The 24,541-nt window shown below is 45.0% G+C and overlaps 1 long non-coding RNA gene across 1 annotated transcript; it reads left to right on the forward strand.

The window, feature by feature from the left end:
• Window positions 2,993-7,049, forward strand: LOC110260462. Its single transcript, XR_002343772.1, has 2 exons — window positions 2,993-3,201; window positions 6,586-7,049. It is a non-coding gene; the product is annotated as an uncharacterized LOC110260462 (long non-coding RNA).

Raw genomic sequence — 24,541 nt, forward strand, 5'->3', positions numbered from 1 at the left:
AATGCCCAGATCCTAAACCCCACAACCTAGGAATGTGTTACTCTCCATGGCAAAAAGAGGAAAAACAAACAAACAAAAACAGCAACAAAAAAATTAGGATTTCCCACTGTGGGTTAGTGATCTGGCTTGTCTCTGCAGAGGCACTGGCCAATCCACAGCCAGCACAACAGATTAAGGATCCAGCATTAACTCAGCTATGGCATAGGTCACAACTCTGGCTCAGATTCAATCCCTGGCCCAGGAATTTCCATGTGTTGCATTGGTGTGGCCAAAAAAGAAAAAAAAAAATCCATGGCAAAAAGGACTTTATAGATGGGATGAAGTTAAAGATTATGAGATGGAGGGATTATCATGGGTTCACGGAATAAGCCCAGTATAATCAGAAGTGTCCTTATAAGAAAGAGACAGAAACGCCAGAGTCAGACAGGCAAGGGGATGGTGGAAGCAGAGGGAAGAGTCGTGTGCCTTGAAAGGGAAGGCAGGGGATGAGGTGACCTCGACAAGATGGAAAAGGCAAGGCCTTCCATTCTCCCCCAGAACCTCCAAAAGGAAGGGCAACCTGCCAACATCTTGATTTTAGCCCAGAAGACCCATTTCAGATTTCTGATCTCTAGCCTGCAGAGATTAGGCTGGAGCCATAAGTTTGTGGTAACTTGCTACAGCAGCAAGAGAAAATGAATACACTATGTTTTCACATTTGCACTAAAACAGAGACCTTTACTATCTTAATTCAGTGGAATTTCTTCAAACAAAGAAAATTTTGTAAAATCTGGTAGGCCAGCAGAGGAAACGTTTGTATGTGTCCGTCCATCTTGTAAGGTGAACAGGAAAGTCTTCTAAGGAGTAGCTGTCGAAGTATTTGCAAAGTCACCAAAATGGCAACAATCTCATCTCCTGGAGAGAATTCCCTGGGTGGTTAATGTCATGCCAAGGATGAGCTTCGGATTCGGGGCCTAAAGAGATCTGGCCAGAACGGACCACTCAGAGGCCTTACTCCTTGTGGGGAGTTCACATCCCTCTCACCACCTATGTGCCAGCATCAGTGGCTGCCGTCTTTGTCCACCAGGAGCCTGCTGTCAACATGACTAATTAGGGCAGTGCAATGATCAGGGATGGGAACCGTAAAAGGAAAAGTGCTGAGCGGTTGGTTGCTCATTAGAGAAGGGCTCTCTATCATTCCCCATTAATAAAAGAAAGGTGGGCCATTGCAGCAAATCTCAGTGCTCATAAGCTGACTGGTTTTTATCAGCCATAGGAGACTCTTTGCAGGAGATGCCAGAGCGGTTCAAAAGCTCTTGATTATACAAGATTTACTTGGCATTCGATAAGGCAAGAGTAAATGGCTGTGCCAGCAGCGGAGCATCTGAGCACTTCGTATTCAGGAAACTATAATCAGTTATTAGGCAAAAGAAATAAAACCTACCCTGTGATGTCATGAGAGGCAAATGGCACTTCCCCTCTGTGGTCTTCCCCCAAAAACTCACATCCTAGTCCAATCATATGACAGATATCAGACAGATCCCAATTAAGGGACATCTACAAAACATCTAACCAGTTCTCTTCAAACTACCGTATAAACTGATAGCGACAGAGAGTGCCGTTCCCCAGAGGGTATGAAAGTGCTAGCTGCCTGCTATTGGTCCCCCATCACCAACGGTCCCCCAAATCCTTAGGATTCTGGCAGGCAATTCTCCTAATTTCAGAAATAACCACATTAATGAGCACCTAGATTTGCCTACTCAGGGCTCAGGAGACAGGCGACATGACCTTGGGTAAGTTGTCCCCCCTGGAAAGCTATCTCCCCATTTGTCAAATGAGGCAAATCATTGCCAGTGCTTGTCAATCTCTGACTGCAGATGCTTCACCTGAGGACCTTGTTAAAATGCAGAACCTGATTCAGTAGAGCTGGTGTGGGGCCCAAGAGTCTCTGTTAATAACAAGCTCCTAGATGAGGTTGATGCTGCTGGACAATGGACCGCATTTTTGAGAAGGGTCTGGATCCATAGTTCTCAGGTAGAGACAACTTTTGCCCCCTTAGTGACAGTTGTCATGTCTGGAGACATGTGTGGGTGTCACAACTGGATGGCAAGTACTCCTGGCATCTTTAGGGGAAAGAGCAGGGATGCGGCTAAACATCCTACAAAGCACAGGACAGCATCCACTGCCAGGAATTCTCCAGCCCACAGTGTCAATAGTGCTGATGTTGAGAAACTCTGTTCTAGATCAGCATGGTCCTGGTCAAACTTCATGTGGGTAAGAATCACCCAGGGGCCTTGTTAAAACACAGGTTGTGGCCCCTTCCCCAGAGTTTCCAATTCAGTAAGTATGGAGTGGGCCCTGAGACTTTGCCTGTAGAACATATTCCCAGGTGATGAGGATGCTGCTGGTCCCAGGATGCACCTAAAGGGCCACTGACTTGAGGACGGCTAAGGTCCTTGGCCTGCCTTGCTTCTCCCACTGCCCACACACAGGAGGCACTCCTTGTCTAGAATCCCCACCAACAGTCAGAACTTGTTGATCCCAAAGCAGGAACTGGCGTGGCTCCCCCATGATCTAAAGATAAGGCAGCATTAAGAGGGTGGAGGGGGAAATGACTCCACCTTAAAGAATATTCCTGATACATCTGGTCTTAGGTTGAGGTAGATCTACTCTTCCAAAAAAATGAAGGACAGACCTTGTTTTGAGGCTAAAAACAAAGTATTGGGAGGACAGTCACCTCTCACTTTTACTGCCCCATATTTTTTTGGTGCTCACAAGTGGCCCATTAAATGTCAGAACCATGGGATTCAGCTAATAGACAATGAAGTTGGCTGGGAGTTCCCGTTGTGGCTCAGTGGGTTATGAACTGTTGGAGACCACTGAAACTGCTGAATTCTGCAGTAACCTAACCTGGCACATATGCAAAAGCACAACCTCTAAGAGAGAGCTTTATCATTACCCGCACCTGATTTTACTCATTAACCTACGTTACCTTCCCTAATAAAAGTCATGAGGGCTAAAGCCTAGGTGCTTTTGTTCTTCAGAACAGAGTGCCTTCTGGCCCCCCACTTTCTAGATGTAGTAGATTCTTGTGTTTTGTTATACCATGCCATCCCTCTTCGAGGATTCTCCGTTGCCCTGCAGCACTGGGCATGACAGAGTGGTGCCTAACGTGGGACTGGAAGAGAAGGTCTGCTACGAGCAGAGAAAAGAAAAATTAAGGTCGGTTATGAGCGGAGAAAAAAAAAGGAAGTCTGCCATGAGCAGGGAAAGGTGAAATTACAGATGACGGAAATGGTAGCCTTGCACTCGACGGAGTTGCAACCGTGAGTGGCAAGTAGAAACTTTAAACCAGGATAACAATGGGGAAGAATCAATCGCAAAAAACTAAACATTATATTCAGTTACTTAAATGTATTTTGAAACAGTCAGGGGCTTGGGTAACAGAGTCTGAGACAGAGGAATTGTTAGAAGCCGTGGTCAAACATAACCCTTGGTTTCCAGGTGAAGGTACTGTGGACCGGAAAAGTTGGGATCTCCTGGGAGAAAATTTAAAGCACACCCTTCAGTCTGGGGGCCTTTTTTTCTGTTTCTGTTTTCTCTGCATGGAGACTAGTAAGAGACGTTTTGGAACCCTTGTGGGAGTATAAATTTAATCCAAACTCTCTTGTAACTGACAGGTTTTACACAGATGTACCTTATTCATGGCTAAAACTTTGAAATGAGACATATGAGATCTGTTTTGCTTTTTGTGTCTTTGTGTGTGTTGTGCATGGATGGCATTGCTAAAATTAATTCATAAAAGAGCTCTACTTGGCTTAAAGGTAATTAAGCACTTATGTAAATTCTCAAAATACCTAGTTTTTGGTTCACGTAAACTGCAAAAAAAAATTCAGTATTTGATATTATTAGATATTAATTTGAAGTTTGTTGATCTAATATAGACATGTCTTTAGAGTCATCAACATTAAATATAATACCTTATTGTACCTAGGTTTAATGGAGGAATGTAATTGCATTTTATTACAGGAAAAGAAAATCTATCTTACAGCTTGTTATTTTGAATGGAAAGATGGGGACAGAATAATATAGATACAAAAAGTGATGGAAGGTTTGTGGGAAGTGGACAATGAGAAAAGAATTTTGTGTATGGTTGGGACTAACTTGAAAATTTCAGTAAACTAATTTTAAAAGTAAGCTAGTGCAAAACTTGAATTCAGATTCAGTCTCTGTTAAAAAATGTTTTTTTAAGTCAGGGCTATGGGAAATCCAAGATGGCCGCTTGGTGCTTCCCGGCTCTCTAGCAATCCCAATAATGAAAAAGGGTTAGAAAACGTTTTTCATTTGGGGTAGACCTTTATACAGTCCTAATTTGTCTATATTTGGTAAAAATAAGGGTAATTTTAAAGAAAACTCTTTTGATTCATATTCTCGTTTTGTATTGAGATAGTGTTTACCATCTAAAGCTCACCTCCCAAAAAATTCTTTGCCACTGTTATATTATTATAAACTCTGAGTTATTATGAAAAATCTAAGCTTTTTCTGAATCTGATAGCTGTAATCTGTCTCTGGGCGAATATCAGATGTCCCTTGAAAACCAGGAGAATATATATACATTCTGGAAAAGTATCATTTAAAGGGTTGTCTCCAGCCTAAATAAAAAGTTTCTTATCAGGAATTCTTAAGGGCCATGTGCACAAAGAAAGTGAAGAAAATTAACTCTTGAATTTATATTTCTCACTTAAGAAGGGCCTCTACATTGGACTGGTCTGTAGAGAGAATTACTGACTTCAAACCCACCCTAAAACCAGGCTCTAATAAGAAAAACACCAATGCATGGACCAAAAGACTACATCAGACGATCACTATCCTAAGATTGCCACACCTGACTCGTATGGTTATTTGTTTTATTTCTTTTTTTTTTTTTTTTTTTTTGTCTTTTTTGTCTTTGTTGTTGCTATTTCTTGGGCCGCTCCCGCGGCATATGGAGGTTCCCAGGCTAGGGATTGAATCGGAGCTGTAGCCATGGGCCTAGGTCACAGCCACAGCAACGCCAGATCCAAGCTGCGTCTTTGACCTACACCACAGCTCACGGCAACGCCGGATCGTTAACCCACTGAGCAAGGGCAGGGACCGAACCCGCAGCCTCATGGTTCCTAGTCGGATTCGTTAACCACTGCGCCACGACGGGAACTCCTGTTTTACTTCTGATTTACCCTGATGGGCTTGTCCCCTCCAAGGCCCTTATTATTGATGTTACTAGGTGGGATTCCCCCACATCTGGCCAGTTAATAACCTATTCTGACCCAGGCCATAAATGTTTTCTTCTAATGTTACTCAAGCTCAATTAGCAACAAGTGAGACTTCAGCCAAGGGATATAACTTTGCTAGGCTATATGAATTTAAATCTAAAATTTCTTTATGTTGGGAACAATTAAACCATCCAGGAATAACCCGCCTAATAACACTAGAGAATTAAGGTGAATGGACAAAGCCAGTATACAACTTCCTTTAAAGAGAAGAAATGACTAAGCCAGCTGAGCAGGGTGAACGCTCTTTTAAATTTTTGTTTATGACTTTACTGCTGAATTTTTTTATGGCTTTACTAATACTGCTATCTATATTTTTATTAACTGTTTTCACAAAATTGCTATTTTCTACATGGCCAATGTGTAACTGAGTCTCTGATAAAATGACACACAGTTCCATATGAGGTCAGTGATCTCTAGATTTGGGAAAATACAACGAGAGAGAATATTTTCCTGGGCCATAGCAGACTAGAAAGATAGGTGGTCCAGAGACTTTTTGGCTACTGTTAAGAAGGTCTAGTTCAGTAATAGCACATTGAGTTGCCTATCATCAGTGAAATATTTGCCAGATCTAGGAAACTCATTCCTAGCACCGTGGGACAAATTGGTCAAGAAATGCCTCTCAAAACTATGGTTGAATTTATGACCATGCAGGAGCGCTGTGAACTGAAGTTTGGCACTTGCCATCAGCCTCTATATGGAGTAAAGCATGAGCCACTGCAGCTGCTGACCTGCAGCACCCCCTGAGCAGAGCTCGGAGTGGAAACCAGGAGTGAGGCACTCTGTGCTCTGGGATAACTGACAGAACAGGCCTTCAGATAGTTAGATTTCAGGTTAAGGATTTTTATAGACCCAAATTCTTGCATCTTCTCATATCCAGAAAAACAAATCTTTAACAGTGTATTTGCATTGGCCATTTAAAAAAAAAAAGCAGAATAGAGTAGCTGTGGGTCAGACATCCAAGGTAATACTAGGAAATATGGGAGCAATTTTAGACACATCTTTGTATCGCTAAGAACTTAAGGATTATGTGCCCTGTCAGACTTGATGCCACAAGCTGTTCTCAAAGTAGCATCAGCTGGCAGCTACAACCTTCCATTTTCAAGGTCTCCTTTTATAACAGAAAGGAGACAGCATATCTAAGGACCAATAGCTCCTGTTATTTATGTATTAATATCACATCAAACATTAAAACCTACTTAGATAAAAAACTACACTCCTTCAACAGTACCTAAATTCCAAACCTCTGTTTAATCTTATTTTTCTTTTATTTTTCTTTTCTTCCCCATCTCTATAGTAGGAACCTACCAGATCCAGCCACCCAGTACTCGTCACCCCTAGCCATCAGGAAGTAGCTACAGAAGAGAGGACCGTCGCCCCTGTCCCATGTAACCAAAGACCAGAATAACAGGTTCCCAGGAGGATGGAGACAGACCCCCATCCCCTGAATGTGACTGTTCAACTTGGAGACATGCTGAGGACATGGTCTGCAGAATCGGATTGATCCATAGAAACCAGAGGAACGCTCTGCAATAAAAATTTACTAGGACTGTCCTTATGCAACAAATAAAAAAGGGGGAGATGTTAGAGACCACTGAATTCTGCAGTAAACAAATTTGGCACATTCACAAAAGCACAACCACTCAGAGAGAGCTTTTATCATTACCTGCACCTGATTTTGCTCATTAACCTACGTCATCTTCCCTAATAAAAGTCATGAGGGCTAAAGCCTAGGCGCCTTTGCTCTGTGGGACAGAGTTACTCCTGGTTCCCTGCTTTCTAGATGTAATAGAGTCTTGGTGTCTTGTTATACTGCGCCGTCCCTCTTCCAGGATTCCCCGTTGCACTGCAGCGCTGGACGCAGCAAAGAACCAGACTAGTATCTGTGAAGGATGCAGGTTTGATCCCTGGCCTTGGTCAGTGGGTTAAGTATCCAGCGTTGCTGTGGCTGTGGGTTAAGGAGGCTGGCAGCTGCAGCTCCTATTCAACCACTAGCCTGAGAACTGCCATACGGCACAGGTTCAGCCCTAGAAAGCAAAAAGAAAGAAGGAAGGGAGGAGAGAGAGAAAAAGTTTCTGTCCATTTAGGATGACATCCTGCTGGGCCCATGAATTAGCACACAGTAGGACCAAATCACCCCAACCCTGCCTCTCCCCTCTCTAAAACAGCACAGAAAAAAATAGTCCCAATTAATCGGGATGACCTAGGGATGAATGTGTGTGCTCCCACCGCCCTGTTTGCCCTCTTCTCTGTGTGACCTTGAGCAACTGCTCTTGAAGCCCCAGTTTATGATCGTAAATGAGAATGACACGAGAACTCCACAGGGCTATGGTGAGCATTCATGCATGAGGCCACACGTTATTGATCTCCTACTGTGTGCCAGCACCCTGGTAAGCCTCAGGGCTCCAGCAGTGAACAAAATAGGCAAAGATCCCTGCCCTGATGGCTCACAGTAGGTTGAAACTTTTTGTTAAATTTACCCAAAGCAAATGGATGGTGGGGGGCGCGTCTCCCTAAGAGATCTACCAAACGCAGCCTCCAATCCACTCACAAAGAAAAGCTCCAACAGGCAAGGCAGCTGAAGCAGAAAAAAAAAGCCCAGTGAGTCCTCCAGGATGATTTATCTTTAGCTCAGTGTGGTACAGGGCTGGGGCTCCTGGAGCTTTAAATATTAAGAGTTTCATTATGACAATTTCATTACCCTGAGCAGTGCATGGCAGGAGACAAAGCCGTTCAGTGAGACCAGGCAGGAGCTGAGGCTGGCTGGTGTCAGAAACAGGGTCATGTTGGGCAGGGAACTGAGAGCACATGGCAGCAGGACTGTGTCTTGGGCAGTAATGTGGAACAGGCCTGGCTTTATGCCAGGCACAGCTGGGCGCTGGGGACAGGGTGGCTCTCGGGACAGGTGCTGAGTAGTTAGTCCAGTAGCAGACTGCCAGACCTTGCCCCAGGACGGCTAAGAGCCCAAGTCCTTTGGAGGTAAAGGCTTCTTCTAGAAGACAGCCACAAGCCTCTGGCTGGTCTGCACAGCAATTTGGTCCAGAGCCTCTGCCAGCCCAACGTCTGGTTCAGGTGAATGAAGCCAGCAGCCCTAAGCTCACCCCGCCTTTGCCGGCTGCCCCCCATCATGGCTCCTCTGTCAAAGCCCCACCTGGGCTCCTATTTCAGTTACCTCCCCTCAAAGAAAGACTTTCCTTTCTAGTCACATCTTTTGATGCTTACCCAGCCTGTGTCCTTTTCTCTCTGTCCCCACTCCCTGATGTTAATGGATAACTAGATGTGATCGATGATCCCCAGGCTGGGATCAGCAGGTGCATCTTTACCAGTGCGGCCTCTCCAGCAACTCTGATTCACTAAACATAATTTAAGTGTTTTTTTTTTTCTTTTATTTTTAGGACCACACCCAGAGCATAAGTAAGTTCTCACCCTCAGGGTCAAATCAGAGCTGCAGCTGCCAGCCGACACCACAGCTACAGTAAAATTGGATCCTCACCTCATCTTTGACCTATATCATAGCTCACAGCAACACCAGATCCTTAACCCACTGAGCAAGGCCAGGTATTGAACCTGTCTTCATAGATACTACTCTGGTTCTTAACTCACTGAGCCACAGCAGGAACTCCAAAATTTATTTTCTCTACATCTTCAGAAGGCTATTTCTTAACCCACGGGAAAAATGGGTATGGAAATGTGTATATGTGAAAAAATGTACACATTTAAAGATAGGATGGGGGACATGGCTGCTAAGTTCACAATAACCCTAAGAGATATTATTGAGGCAAATTTTTACAAATGAAGAATTTGTAGATAAGAGAGTTTAAGGGACTTAAAGGGTCACACAGCTAGCAGAAGACCCTGCAAGGTTTTTTTTTGTTTTGTTTTGTTTTTTGTTTTGTTTTTCTTTGGTCTTTTTAGGGCCACACTTGCAGCATATGGAGGTTCCCAGGCTAGGGGTCAAATCGGAGCTTCAGCTGCTGGCCTATGCCACAGCCACAGGGGATCTGAACCACATCTGCAACCTACACCACAGCTCACAGCAACACTGGATCCTTAACCCACTGAGTGAGGCCAGGGATCGAACCAACATCCTCATGGATGCTAGTCAGAATTGTTTTCATTCAGCCACGACAGTCTCCCCAGCAGGATTTTCTGAGTCTAAGATAACCAGCCATCTCCTGTCATGGGAGGAGGGAGAACTGCAGCCGAAAAAAGGCAGGGTTGGGGAGCCTAGAGAGACAAGAATCCCCCTTACATCTGCACTGAAGCCACTCCAAGCCCTAGACTGTGGGGTGGAGCTGATGCAGTCAGAGGAAGAGGCCAAGCAGTAAAGCCCAGCCTGCGCCAATGCTGTGAATGGAAACAATTTGAGGAGTTCTCTCGTGGCACAGCATGTTAAGGGTCTTGTCTTGTCACCGCAGTGGCTTGGGTCACTGCTGTGGCACAGGTTAGATCTCTGCCCCTGAAACTTCCACATGCCATGGGGGTGGCCAGTAAAAGAGAAAAAAATAAAACAATTCCAGTGTTCCTGGACAGGAACCGCAGGCTGGAACCAGGCAGCCACCTCATCTGAGAGCTCAGAGGTCCAAACCAGCCAGTTCTGACTCAGGACCACCAGCCCCCCACAGGGCTGCTTCTCCAGGCTCTGCCTTGGGGGCTGACCGAAGCCAGGCTGGCCATCTGGGCAATGTTCAGCCTAACAGCTGGCAGTAGCTTAAAGCGTCAGCCCTCCTGACAGTGGCATTTTCACAGCCACCTTCACATTGCCACACTGGGGAGAAGCAGACGTGTTTGAGAGAGAAGCAGGGCCTTTCTGAGACCCAGGAAAGTTTTTGGGTTCCCCAAGTGCTCTTTTTCTAGTTCTCCCATGAGCCTTCCTACCAAGGCTGCTCCTCCTTTCTTTCCTTTCGGTGGGAAGAGCTCGCAGGCTTTCACAGCCCCCTGCCCGGCTCTTTTCAGCAAGGCAGCTTAGCCTCAGCTGGGGCTGCTAATTAGGCGAGGGCTCCAGCTAATAGGCCCCCCCGGCTCTTGTCCAGCCCAGGCTGGAGTCCAGGAGGGATCCCTAATCCCCTTTCTGCTGCCTCCCTCCTCCTGACTCTGGGCCACCCTCCCCCATCCTCCCCATCTCCCCACCCCACTCCTCTCCAACCAGGTCCTCTTTTTCTGCATCTCAGACTCAGTGCATCTGACAGCACACTCCTGCCGGCTCCAGGGCAGACTTGCTAATCGTGTCCTCCACGTCTCCTCCCCTCATATTGGGCCCACCTGTGCCCATGGTGAGACGGAAAGGGCCTCAGATTTAGAGCTAGGGGACTCAGGTGTGACCCCGACTCACCACTTGTTAGCCGTGTGGTCTTACTCGGAGCCTCAGTCTACTCACCTGAGAAAGGGGGTGAAAACCAAGACCTGCCTATTCCCAGAGTCCTGGGGAAGGTTTAGGGGGCCAGTAAATAATATTCCATAATAGCATTCCATTTAGGAGACCAATAACTAATTTTCCTGTCCTCCCTTCCTAAGTTCAGAACTACTTAAAAACAAGACAAAAATGAAGCAGAGTGAGTTATTTAATTACTTATTCTAACTTTTTAAGGCTGCACCCACGGCATGTGAAGTTCCCAGGCTAGGGGTCACATCCTAGCTGCAACCGACACCTTAGCTCACAGCAACGCCGGATCCTTAACCCAATCAGTGAGGCTGGGGATTGAACTTGGGTCCTCATGGATACTAGTCAGGTTCGTTAGTGCTGAGCCACAATGGGAACTCCCAGAGTGAGCTTTTTATTTATTTTATTTTATTTTATTTTATTTTATTTTATTTTATTTTATTTTATTTTATTTTATTTGGTCTTTTGTCTTTCTAGGGCCTCACATGCAGCATATGGAGGTTCCCAGGCTAGGGGTTGAATCAGAGCTGTAGCCGCTGGCCTATGCCACAGCCACAGCAACTGGCCTATGCCACAGCCTCAGTAATGCAGGGTCCAAGCCACATCTGCAACCTACACCACAGCTCACAGCAACCCCAGATCCTTAACCCACTGAGTAAGGCCAGGGATCGAGCTCAAGTCTTCATGGATGCTAGCCGGGTTCGTTAACCACTGAGCCGCAACAGTGAGCTTTTTAAATCAGTGTAATTGGTAGAGCTGAACTGGAGAACATGGCCATTGAGGCTCCCTAATCTACCCCTCCTGAGTCCATGCACAGTGCTCTGGGCCACGGGGTGTACCATTCTCATCTCCAAGAATCACTCAGGAGGCCTGAGAGTTACAGGCGTAACACTCGTTTGCTATGGAGGAGGAACTAAGGCCCACGGAGCTGAGGGATCGCGCCCAAGTTCACACGCTAAGTTGCACAGCTGGGTTCCGAACCCGAGTTAGCTGATTCCCAAGCCCAGGCTCTCCCCACCAGCCAGCAGGTCAGTGGCTCTCCTGCCACCAGAGGCAGAGGCACCAGACTTCTCAGGGCAATTTCCCGTGCATTATCTCATTTCATTCAATCACCCCTTCCATAAAACATTTACCGGAGCTCCCTGGTGGCCTAGCAGTTAAGGATCTGGTGTGGTCACTGCCGAAAAAACAAAAATATTCACTGAGCATGTCCAGTTGCTAAACATGACTGGAAGCAACCCCAAATCTCTGCCCACAAAAGGGTAGGTTCTAGTGAGGAGACAGACCCCAAAGAATTGTCTACAGAAGGCAACATATGTAGGTGACTATTGGCCTGGCCATGGACAATCTGGGTGAAAAAATTAAATCAGAGTTAAAGGGCAGACAGCGGTCAAGGACAGACAGACTGCCAAGGATGGCAGCTCTGTGTGTCACATCCAGCAGAGACCCAAAGTGAAAGACTATGAATATGGGGGGAAGGGCGTTCCAGGCCGAGGGAACATCCAATGCAAAATTCTCGAGAAGAGACCAGTGCCGTGTGAGAGGACTGCAAGAAAGACAGGATGGCTACAAAAAAGCAAGAAAGAAGGTGGTAGAAGGAGGTCTTAGAGCCGGGGGTAGGATGCATATAGCCTTGCTGGGCACAGGAGACTTGAAATGTTTTTCAGTTGGGGGGTGTGGAGGGGGACATGGCATTGAGGTGGGATCTCAGTTCTCAGACCAGGGACTGAACCCAGGCCACAGCCATGAAAGCACCGAGTCCTAACCACTGGACCAAGAGGGAACTCCCTTTGGAATTTTTTTCTTCTTAAATGTGTTGGAATCTAGGGGGTTGTGGAACAAGAAAGTGGCTTGATTTGATTCAGAGTCTTAAAACATGGCCGAGGCTGTTATGGGGAGAACAGGTTTTAAAGGGCAAGAATGGAAGCAGACTCCTAGTCCAGTTATAGAGCGAGAGTGTCTCATTTGACAGATAATAGTGGCTTGTATCAGAGTAAGCAGTGGGGATGTTGGGAAGTGGCTGGATTCAAGATCTATTGTAAAGATAAAATACAGGATTGTGATTCTCCCAACCCACCTGTGAGGCAACAGGCTAAGTTTTATCCCCAGAAGGAGAAAAGGAAACCCAGAAACCCAGAGCAGAAGGGGTGGGGAGAAGTGGGCACTGTGGAAGGCGACCAGCAAATGAGAGCTGAGCCCGCTCTGGAAGCAGCTTCCCAACCCTGGCCAGGGACCTCCGCATCAGAGACACTAAAACAACGCAGACGGTCCAGCTGGAGGCCCAGCACCAGCCATGCAACCATCCTTGGTTCCCTGCCCCTCCCCTGTCAATATGGCAGGCCAGATGCACCATCTAACGCTTGCTGTGTATTTTTCAAATGACATTTCTCCAGTAGTCAAAACACAGCATGCCACTTTCATGCAAGATGGTGGAACAAAGACACAACTCTGAGGGAGGCCCTACACATCCCTCTTGCCCAGGAAGCCATGCTGGGTGTCCCACTACGAGGCCGCCAATGCTGCCTTTCAATGCACCTTCCTAAGCACCTGCTTGTTGGGGGTTGACTGAAGGACCAAGCTGTACATTATAGGGTGCTGGGCTCTTAGCCTGGTGGTGGGGAAAGAGGCTGGGGGATGCAGAAGGAGCAAAGGATGAAGCCAGGAGTAAGGGAAAGGGACCAGGAAAAGGTGTCTATTGTGTTGCCCTGAACAGAATTGGGGGGATGGCACTGTGTGAGCGGAGGCATGCACGCGAGAAGAGGCATGGGCACCCAGCAATCCTGTGCAGAGAGAGTTTGTGTGGCGTGAACAACAGGAGCTGCAGCAGAAACAACTATTTACAGAGCAAAGGTCCAGGCAAGCCCAGCACTAAATGCTAAATATCGTTCACTCACTTGGTCCTCCCAACACTGGGAAGGAGGCGGTAGCAGCCCCACGGTATGGGATGGGGAAACAGGCTCAGAGAGCTTGAGTGACTGGACCAACATAATTTAGTAAGAAGTGAAATTTAATTTTTAAAAATTTTTTATTGAAGTATAACTAGCACAGACAGAAAAGATTACAAATCCTAAGTGTACCACTGTATCAATCAAAGTTTACACGTACAAATCTTTGTATGTATACAAAGGGGAATTCCTGCTGTGGTGCAAAGGGATCAGAGGTGTCACTGCAGCACCAGGACGCAGGTTCGATCCCCAGCCCAGCACAGTGGGTTAAGGGATCCTGCTGATGCAGCTGTGCTATAGGTCACAATTGTGGCTCAAATCTGATCCCTGCCCCAGGAACTCCATATGCCTCACGGTGGACAAAAAAGGAAAAAAAAAAAAAGAAAAATCATCACAAAGAGATTACACCTAGTAACTACCACCCAGGTCAAGAAAGAGAATCTCACCCTTTTGATGCCCCTCTCCTTCCCCTCCCCCAGGCCCTTCCTGTCCCTCCTCCCCAAAGGTAAGCACTATCCTACTTCTGACCCCATAGATTCTGAGCTGACATTTGCACCCAGGTCTGCGGGAATCCTGAGACCAGGGTTTTTAGTGGACACAGGAAAAGACAGCTGGACCTCTCCTGACCTGGCTGGGTCCGCATAAAATGGCAGGATTGTTTTCCTCTCAACCACATCCCATTCAGTACCATTGTCCTTGCCGTGTCCTTGGTGGTAGCAGAAGACAAGTGACAGCTCTACGGCAAACTCCAGAAACAGGTGTGGGAGCCGCCTGCACCCAGTGCAGAGAGTCCCTCCCTGTGCTCAGCGACAGGGACAGCACTAGAAAGTGGGTCAGTGACCTTCCCCACATCCCACCTCCAGAAGCATGTGATTTAATGACAAGCATGTCCTTTAGGAGAGAGCAAATCAATAGCCCTGAAGGGTATCCTTGAATGGATTTAACCATATGCTCAAAGCTAAGAGTATTAACTTATGAAAAGCGAAGAAAACTATACAGTCGTGACAAAATAAAGAGACTCCTGTTCGTCTCCAGGAAAATAAGACACGCCGTCCATTCCCCCACCTCACCCCCTTACCACAAAAACAAAAAAAGTATCAACTTTGCTGAGAAACTGATTATCTTGGATGGTTCTGGCACCCTGAGCATTGCAAGTTCTACCCCACGTGCTGCCCACTTCATTCTAACCATATTTCCACCAAATACCTACTACAGAATTCCATGGTCCACCCTCCTCTTGACAAATCTCTCTTTTTTTTTTTTTTTTTTTTTTTTTGTCTTTTTAGGGCCACATTTGTGGCATATGGAGGTTCCCAGGCAGGGGTTGAATCAGAGCCGTAGTGGCAGGCCTATGCCACAGCCACAGCAACTCAGGAAACGAGCTGCATTTGTAACCTACACCATAGCTCACAGCAACACCGGATCCTTAACCCACAGAGCGAGGCCAGGGATCAGACTTGTATCCTCATGGATACTAGTCAGGTTTGTTAACCACTGAGCCATGACGGGAAATCCAGGATTCAGTTTTAGAAAAGCAGAGTCATGGAGTCATAGAAAGTTCTTAGCAATCCCTTGATACAACTGTTCCCAGTTTATAAATAAGGAAGTCCTGGCTCAGAAGAGGTGACCTCTGAAAAGGCACACAGTGAGTGTTTGGGGAACAGCTGGACACCCAGCACGCCACAGCAATGCTGGATCCAAGCTGTGTCTGCGATCTACACCACAGCTCACGGCAATGCCAGATCCTTAACCCTCTGAGCCAGGCCAGGATTAAACCCAAAACCTCATGGATACGAGTCAGGTTCATTTCCATTGCACCACAACAGGAACTCTCTCTCCTTATTTTTCTTGTGCCCTTTGGCTCAGGACAAGATCCACTTCTGACTTCCCTAGGAAGCACCCTCAGGCCCTGCTCTCCTTACCTGACCGTACTGACCAGAGTATTCTGGCCAGACACAGTCTAGTGAAGTGAAATTCCTCCCTTCCAAGCCACTGTGAGTTTAGGGAGGAGCTACCTGAGGAAGGACGGGACTCGCTACAGAGCCGAGCAAAAGAACTGCAGATGGAGTCAGAGAAATCAGGGAAGAGGGCCTTTAAAATGCAGAGATGCTCTTCATGTGGTTGCCAGGGCAGGCATGGTGGTGGTGGTGGTGGAGGACGTGGGATGGATGGGGAGTTTGGGGTTAATAGATACAAACTATTACATCTAGAATGGATAAGCAATGAGGTCCTACTATATAGCATAGGGAACTATATTCAATCTCTTGGGACAGAACATGATGGAAGATAATATAAGAGAAATGTATATATGTATGACTGGGTCAGTATGCTGTACAGCAGAAATTGGCCCAACATTGTAAATCAAGTATACTCTAATTTTTAAAAATGCAGAGGAGTTCCCTTCGTGGTGCAGCAGAAATGAATCCGACTAGGAACCATAACGTTGCGGCTTTGATCCCCGGCCTTGCTCAGTGGGTTAAGGATCCAGCATTGCTGTGAGCTGTGGTGTAGGACAAAGATGCAGCTCGGATCCTGAATTACTGTGGCTGTGGCGTAGGCCAGTATCTGTAGATCGATTAGACCCCTAGCCCGGAAATCTCCATATGCCGCGGGTGAAGCCCTAAAAAGAAAAAGAAAAGAAAAAAATGCAGAGATGATCCATCCATGCCAAATAGGGATGTTACTGGGAACACCAAGCCCAGGCCAAGGGGCCAGGGTAACTATTTCCTGGTCGGGTGAGCAGGGACCCTCCTCCCCCCACCGGTAGTAGTTTAGCTGAGAGCAGGGGGAGCACTGGTAAAGCTCTCCAGGTGGGGTAGGGTGGGAGGCCAGAACTCGGTCTTTGAACAGCAGGACACAGCGGAGGCAGCAGGGTATAAGGTAGAGAGGAGAAGCTCTGCAATCACAAAAACACAGCTTCCAATTCCAGCATCTCAATGCATTGCTGACTTGGTGTCACTTAACCTCTTCTAAACTTCAGTTCCCTTTATGGAAAGTGGGGTAATATAATCCACCTCACTGAAGGAAAGTGAGATTTAAAACAAAAATAACGTATTCAGTGACATACAGCAGAAGCTAGATACATGGCTGATGAATGAAATGATTAGGAGAAATTTTGCTTACGCCCCCTGGTGGAATTTTGAAGCATAGCAGACAGGAGAATGAAAGGAGCACTTAGGAGATGGTGTGATACAGAAAGTCATGCCCCACCACCACCACCACCACCACGAGTGTGCGTGCACACACACACACACACACACACACACTCATTCACTCTCATACCAAAATGTCTGCATGGAAATCTCACTTTAACTGATGTTTTTAAAACACTGATTGTAATCAAGTTGATTAACTTTTTTTTTAACAGCCACACCTGCAGCATATGTAAGTTCCCTGCGCTAGGGGTCAAATCAGAGCTGCAGCTGCCAGCCTACACCACAGCCACAACAGTGCCATATCTGAGCCACATCTGTGATCTACACCACAGCTTGCAGCAATGCCAGATTCTTAACCCACTGAGTGAGGCCAGAGATCGAACTTGCTTCTTCGTGGATGTTTTGTTGGGTTCTTAACCCACTGAACCACAACAGGAACTTCAATATATTGTCTTTTTTTTTTTTTTTTTTTTTGTCTTTATAGGTCCGTGCCCTTGGCATATGGATGTTCCCAGGCTAGGGGTCAAATGGGAGCTGTTGCTGCCAGCCTACACCAGAGCCACAGCAACTCAGGATCCGAGCCACGTCTGTGACCTACACCACAGCTCATGGCAATGCTGGATCTTTAACCCACTGAGCAAGGACAGAGATCCAACCTGCAACCTCAAGGTTCCTGGTTGGATTCATTTCCGCTGAGCCATGACAGGAACTTCCCTTCAACATATTGTCTTTAAAATAGATTCTGGTGGCAAAGAAACCCAAAAAGTCCCACAAGGGTGTTCCTCCATGTGGCAGAAGACAAGCATGGGGACCTGTCTCCAGGCTGTCCTCCCTTCCCCTCTTCCCACCAACCTGGAGTCTCCCATCTGCCAGAGGAGTTGGTCCCCTTCCCTCAACAGCGAGTGGGGATGGGAAAACCCCCACTGGCCATAGGTTCCTTTATCACCTTGGTCCTGAAAAGGGACAGCGTTTTTTTCCCTTGGGAGCTTGTTCCAGGGTTAGGACAGTGTCACACTCCACTCTTACAGCCCAACTCCACCGACACACTCCATCTCCGCCCTGCCTAAAGACCCCTGCCCAGAGAAGGAAAAGCACCCTTTTCCCAAGCCTGAGCATATCCTTCCCACACAGCTTAAGACAGGGACTCCTGCTACAGGAGGCCCCCCTTCTCAGATGCCAGGCTGCATCAGGCCCAGGAAACAGCAGAGCAGGTCCCTGACACTGCCGTACCCTCGGCTCTGAACCAGCCTGGTACATGTCAACCAGCAGTGGATCTTCTCTCCCAGAAGAGCTTACATTCTAATCCATTCAACGAATGTCCAAGTGGGAGCATTTCCATCCTGGTTCAGCAGTAACAAACCCAACTAGTATCCATGAGGATACGGGTTCAATCCCTGGCCCTGCTCAGTGGGTTAAGGTTCTGGTGTCGCCATGAGTTATGGTATAGGTTGCAGACGTGGCTGAGATCCAGCATTTCTCTGCCTGTGGCTGTGGCATAGGCTGGCAGTTACAGCTCCAACTGGACCTTTAGCCTGGGAACTTCCACATACCATGGGTACAGCCCTAAAAAGACACACACACACACACACACACACACACACACACAAAAGTCCAAATGGGCCTAAACTTCCCTGAAGGAATTTCAGAAAAATTTACATGAGCAATTCTTTTAATGCCTCCTAAGTCTGTAACACTTAGGAATTTTCAAAGCATTTAACCATTAACACCTCACTTAAATATGACACAGTTCTGGGAGGTGGTAAGGACCAATATTATGATCCCTAAATGAAACTGAGGCTTAGAGACAGTTAATCCGGGGTCTCACAACAAGTCAACTGCAAAACTAGGCCTAGGAGGAAAACTTGATGGGAATGATACAATGTATACACATGAAACACCTGTAAGAAGAGGTTGGGTGAGACTGGGAGGGGGTGACACGGACCAGGAGGGCTCCATCTCACAGACTGACCAGCAGAGGAGGTCAGAGTTTCCTCCTTATTGGGACTCCTAGGGTCTAGGAAGTTGAATCACTGTGCACATACCATTCTGCCTTAGAGAAACACTGTCTATATACGAGTGGCAGCTGGCCATTTATGAGGCCCCTGAGGGCAGGGGAACTTTGGCACCGTATTTGGCACAGTATAGGTGTTCAGTGTTTTTGAAGTAAAAGTCTTCCGGCTGTCCTGAAGGTTAAAGCAGGACATGACTGTGCTATGGCTCACTCACGCCATCTAGTGGCCAGTTCTAAGAGGAACCAGATCACTGATGGAGTTGAGTTTCCCAAGCCAATCAGGCAGCACAGCCACACCTAGCTACAGCCCATTCCTCGGTGAAGAACTCAGAGATTTCCATGACACTCTTTAAAAATATGTGTACATCTCATGTTAGCACTGTGCCTGGCTCCAAAACAAAAGTTAAATAAATGGCCAACTATTGGGCATCGATTTTGTGGACAAGTACTATGCAGGAGACTGTGAAGATACAAGAAAAGCATATTTCACAGTTTCTGAACTTGAAGAGCCCACAGGTTAATTTGAAGTAACAACACTCCATACCCTAGGCAACCCAGCACACTCACATACTTAGAAAAATGGAAGTGTTTGAACTACACATAACATTTGTCCCTATCAGCAAAGCAGAATTTTTCTGGAGAAAATAAGTTTGAAAAAAACCAATGGGATATTTTTTTTTTCACTGTTGCAACTCAGATAAGCAGAAAACCCTCTTGCTATAAAATACTAGTATTTTATACAAAAAAAATGTTTTGCTTAATATGTAGCTGAGTACATAAGAAAAAAAAATTTTTAATGTACAGGGGCCACAAATAGAAGTTGAAAACATAAGGATAAGACACTAGAAAATGAACAAGCAGATTTGTAATAATATGAAATCATTTCTCTAAAAGCTAAAAATTTGGCCAATGAAATTAAAACTCAGTGGATAAGTTTTAGACAGCAGGTTGAACATGGCTAAAGAGCCAATAAATGAATTGAAAATAGATTAGATAAATTTTGCAAAAGTATAAATTAAAAAAAGGAAAAATGGGAATTCTCACTGTGGCACAATGGGATTGGCAGCATCTCTGGAGCACTGAGGATGCAGGTTTGATCCTCAGCCCAGCACAGTGGTTTAGGGATCCAGCATCGCCACAGCTGTGGCATAGGTCACAACTGCAGCTCAGATGTGAGCCCTGACCCGGAAACTCCATATACTATGGGGCAGCCAAAAAAAGCGGAAAAATAGAATGAGAGTAAGAGGCTTAGTGGAAAGAATAAAGGGTCTTAATACATGTAACTACAGATCCATAGAGAGAAAAATGAGGCGGCACCCAGGAAAAGATAAGAACTATGAACTTTTTAGGAGTTCCCACTGTGGCTCAGCAGAAACAAATCCAACTAGTATCCATGAGGACACAGGTTCAATCCCTGGCCTCATTCAGTAGGTTTAGGATCTGGCGTTGCCTTGAACTGTTGGTGTAGGCTGGCAGCTGCAGCTCCAATTCAACTCCTGGCCTGGGAACCTCCATATGCCTTGGGTGCGGCCTAAAAAGACACAAAAAAAGAAAAAGAAAGAAAGAAAGAAAAAAGAAAAGAACTACAAACTTTCCAGACTATATGACACACGGAGGTCTTGCCAATCAGGAAGCACAAGTATGAAAAATAAAAATAGATCCTCATCTCAACACCTCATGGCAAACTGCAGAACATCAAAGACAATGAGAAGTTTTTTTTTTAAAAAAAAGGCAATAGAAAAATGTTCAAAATTTTAAAAGGATATATACAGCTAAATTCACTTCCCAGAGCGAAAGTACAATAGACATTTTCCAACAAAAAATATACCACCAACACCCTCCGTAAAATATCACTAAAAGGAGTGCTTTAGGGAAAAAATTAAATGTAGAATCAAGAAGAACAATGTAAAATGAAATAGTGAACAAAGGCATTAATAAAAGTCTGGGTAAATATAAAACAAGCACTTTCACCATAAACAATTTTTTAAAAACCACAGTGATAACGAACTTAGAGAATATAAAAACAAGGTGGATAAAATAGAAAAAATGTATATATAGTCTAAGCACTTTGCGGTACATCTGAAACATTTTAAGTCACCCACTTCAATAAAATAAATTTTTTTAATTTAAAAATTTTTTAAGAAGCAAAGTGGAAATAAAACTCTTAGCAATGCTAAAATATGCTGGACTGCGTGATCAGAGTTAAATCTTCCTGAAGTTTTTGTATTGTTCAGTAGGAGATTAGAGATATTTTCAAGTCAAGCATGCATGTTAATTTTAAAAGTTAATCACTAACATAAGAAAAATATAATGCGTAATTTTCAAACCTGTAGAGAGAATGAAATTCAATGCAGAAATCTTCAAGAACTCTTCATTAAATATGGTATATTGAACCATGGTTTTATCTCTGCTCCCTCCCAAAACTACTCTAAAAATAGTATGAACATTAATAAGTGTGTTTAGCAAGGTTGCAAGATAAGAGACCAGTATACAAAAACCAATTGTTGGAGTTCCCTGGTGGCCTAAAGGTTAAGAACCTGGTGTTATCACTGCTGTGGCACAGAACCAATCCCTCACCCGGGAATGTCCACATGCCACATGTCAATTGTGGAGTTCCTGTAGTGGCTCAGCTGAAATGAATCTGACTAGGAAATAATGAGGTTGCAGGTTTGATCCCTGGCCTTGCTCAGTGGGTTAAGGATCTGGCGTTGCCGTGAGCTGTGGTATAGGTTGCAGATTCGGCTTGGATCCCGTGTTGCTGTGGCTCTGGTGTAGGCAGGCGGCTGTAGCTCCAATTAGACCCCTAGCCTGGGAACCTCCATATGCCGCGAGAGCGGCCCACAAAATAGCAAAAAGACCAAAAAAAAAAAAAAAAGAAAAGAAAAGAAATTGAAACTTTTAAAAATATCATTTACAATAGCAGCAAAAATTATGAAATACATAGGAAAAAATCTGATTAAAAATGTACAAAATCTGATTTAAAATGTAAAAAATCCCTAAAAATGTACAAAATCTGATTTAAAGAGGTACAAAATCTGCAAACATTGCTGAGAGAAATGAAAGATCAAAATAAATGGAGAGATATAACTTATCGGTCATGATGACATATTTAAGATCATTTAAAAATAAAAATGGATGTAAATCAAATTACATCAATTAACAATAAAAATTAAAAATAAAATAAAAATTAAAAAGGAGTAATGGAGGCTTAGGCATTCAAAATGGAGCCAAGTGGATGTGGTTTCAGACATGTTCCTGCATCACTAAGAACTTGAATTTTCTTAATTGTATCAAACTCAAGGATACCACTATTCCTTTTCAAAACAGTATCTGCTAGCAGTTTCCAGCTGCAACCTTATGGTTCCAAAATCTCCCCTTGTCACTACATGACAATTTCAGATACCAACCAGTCCTTGCTTCAAAGCACCTTTAGGAGTTCCTGTTGTGGTGCAGCAGAAACAAATCCGACTAGTAACCATGAGATTGCAGGTTCAATCCCTGGCCTCCCTCAGCGGGTTAAGGATCCAGCTTTGCTGTGAGCTCTGGTGTGGGTCGCAGAGGCAGCTTACATCCTGCGTTGCTGTAACCACGGTGTAGGCCAGCAGCTGTAACTGCGATTCGACTCCTAGCCTGGGAACCTCCATGTGCTGCAGATTCGGCCCTAAAAAGCAAAATAAAAATAAAATTAAAAAATAAAAATAAAAGCACCTTTACTTCTTAGCAGCTTCAATCCTAATTCTTGACAAACAATTCAAATTACTTTGTGGTGTTTGCCTAGATAAGCCTCCCGCATATTGTAGTCTGCAGAACACAATTCAAGTGCTCCTCGAACCTGTGTAGCCCAGGCTGTAGTCCTCGGCTTAGCTCAGGTAAAACTTTTTTCCATTTCTATTCTAGATTGTTTATTGATTATTTGTGTTGACAGTCAAAAGACACAACCTTGTTAAGGTGTCTGTTCTCCCCAAATTAATGTTAGTCTTCAACACCATCCCAGTTAAAGTCCCAGCAGGACATTTGCAGAAGTTGGCAAACTGATTCTAAAGTTTATATGGAAATCCAAAGGGCCTAGAATAGCCAAAACTATTTTGAAAAAGAAAAAGTTGGAGGAAACTTCAGGGAATGATGGATATACTTACTGTCCTAATTGTGGTAATGGCTTCATGACTGCATACAGAGGTCAAATTTTATCTAAGTGTAAACTGTAAGTATGTACAGTTTATTATAGGTCAATTATAACTTCATAAACCTTGTTTTAAAAAATTATATTAATAGCTATCATTTGTTGAGAACTTGCCATGCTTGATTGTTTTTCAGCTTATATTATCTTTGCACGTGTCTATTTTACTCAGAGCAGGAACGGCAGCTAAAAGACTACATTTCCCAATCTCCCTAGCATGTAGATATAAACTTAGACTAAGTTCTGTCCAATGAGATGTCAGCAGAAATGGGTACTACTTCTGAAAATCTTTCTTAACAGGAAGAAGCCATGTCCTTCTCTTTCTACCTCTGTATGGAATGCAAACCTATTGTCTGGAGCTTCAGCAGCCTTTTTGGAACACAAATCAATCCTGAAAATACAAACCAAATGTTGACAATAGAAACATAGAGTCTCTGGCAACATGATGAAACCACATTTACCCTGGATTTCCTATCCCTAGACTTCATTTTGTTTGTTTGTTTGTTTGTTTTTTGCTTTTCAGGGCTGCACCCAAGGCATATGGAGATTCCCAGTCTAGGGGTCCATTAGGAGCTGCAGCTGCCAGCCTACACCACAACCACAGCAAGAGGGGATCCAAGCCACGTCTGCGACCTACACCGCAGCTCACGGCAATGCCAGATCCATAACCCACTGAACGAGGCCAGGGATGGAACCCACAACCTCATGGTTCCTAGTCGGATTGTTTCTGCTGCGCCATCGCAGGGACTCCTCCCTAGACTTTTTTTATGAGAAAAATAAACTACCTCACTTAAAATCAGTTATTCAGGGTGTTTTGTTAATTTTTATTGCTGTTATATGCAACTGAACCTAGTCCTAACTGATAGAGCCTGTTTAAATGATGCTTGGTGTGGTGGAGTTACTTCTCAGACTTTGAGGTTAAATCTTCTGACAAATTAACACTTTGTTTTGGGGGTTTGTTTGGTTTTTTTTGTTTTGTTTTTTTGTTTGTTTGTTTGTTTTTGTTTTTGTTTTTGTTTTTGTTTTTGCTTTTTAGGGCCGCACCCTTGGCGTGTGGAAGTTCCCAGGCTAGGGGTCAAATCAGAGCTGAAGCTGCCAGCCCACACCACAGCCACAGCAATGCTGGATCTGAGCTACATCTGTGACCTACACCACAGCTCACAATGATGCCAGATGCTTAACAGACTGCGCGAGGCCAGGGATCAAACCCACGTCCTCATGGATACTAGTTGGGTTCATTACTGCTGAGCCACAATGGGAACTCCAAACTTAATCATTCTTCATACCACTTTGGCCCAGTTATACTTTCCTCTGAAAATAAATAACACTTTTTATGTTTGGCTGACAGCTTTTACTGTTTCTGATTCATGGCATAGCTATTTTTTCACATGATCTACTAAACTACTGAGTTGAGGAAGGATGTTCTCATTCCTCTGATGGAGAGGCCTGGTGGGAGAAGTGATGTGATCTGCCAACATCCCAAGAAAAGAATGGACACTCAGACCAGACGGGGTTCCCTGACCCTGTGCCCATCCTGCCCTGCACGTGGAGCTCTTCCTCCCTCCTTCTTTATTCCTCTTTGTTT

This window comes from Sus scrofa, chromosome 4 (assembly GCF_000003025.6).
Source record: "Sus scrofa isolate TJ Tabasco breed Duroc chromosome 4, Sscrofa11.1, whole genome shotgun sequence".
Classification (NCBI taxonomy): Eukaryota; Metazoa; Chordata; class Mammalia; order Artiodactyla; family Suidae; genus Sus; species Sus scrofa.